We start from the raw sequence: 225 nt of genomic DNA, 5'->3' as shown, positions 1-225 counted from the left end.
ATAGCACATTTCATACACAATGGTAATTCAAAGTGCTTTACATAAAAGGAAGTAAAATAATCATAAAAAAAACACAACAATTAAACGGAACTTAAAAACTTTTAAAATGATTTCGAAATGGATTTAAAATGAATTTAAAAGAGTTAAAAATAGAAAATGATTACACATAAAATACAGTGTAATCAGTTCGGACGTAGCACAGTGCTCATTCAATAAATGCACAGC

The sequence above is a fragment of the Sinocyclocheilus anshuiensis genome, unplaced genomic scaffold (genome assembly GCF_001515605.1).
Source record: "Sinocyclocheilus anshuiensis isolate Anshui unplaced genomic scaffold, SAMN03320099.WGS_v1.1 scaffold5671, whole genome shotgun sequence".
Classification (NCBI taxonomy): Eukaryota; Metazoa; Chordata; class Actinopteri; order Cypriniformes; family Cyprinidae; genus Sinocyclocheilus; species Sinocyclocheilus anshuiensis.
The sequence above is the reverse complement of the archived record's forward strand: the minus strand, read 5'-3'. Positions refer to the sequence as shown.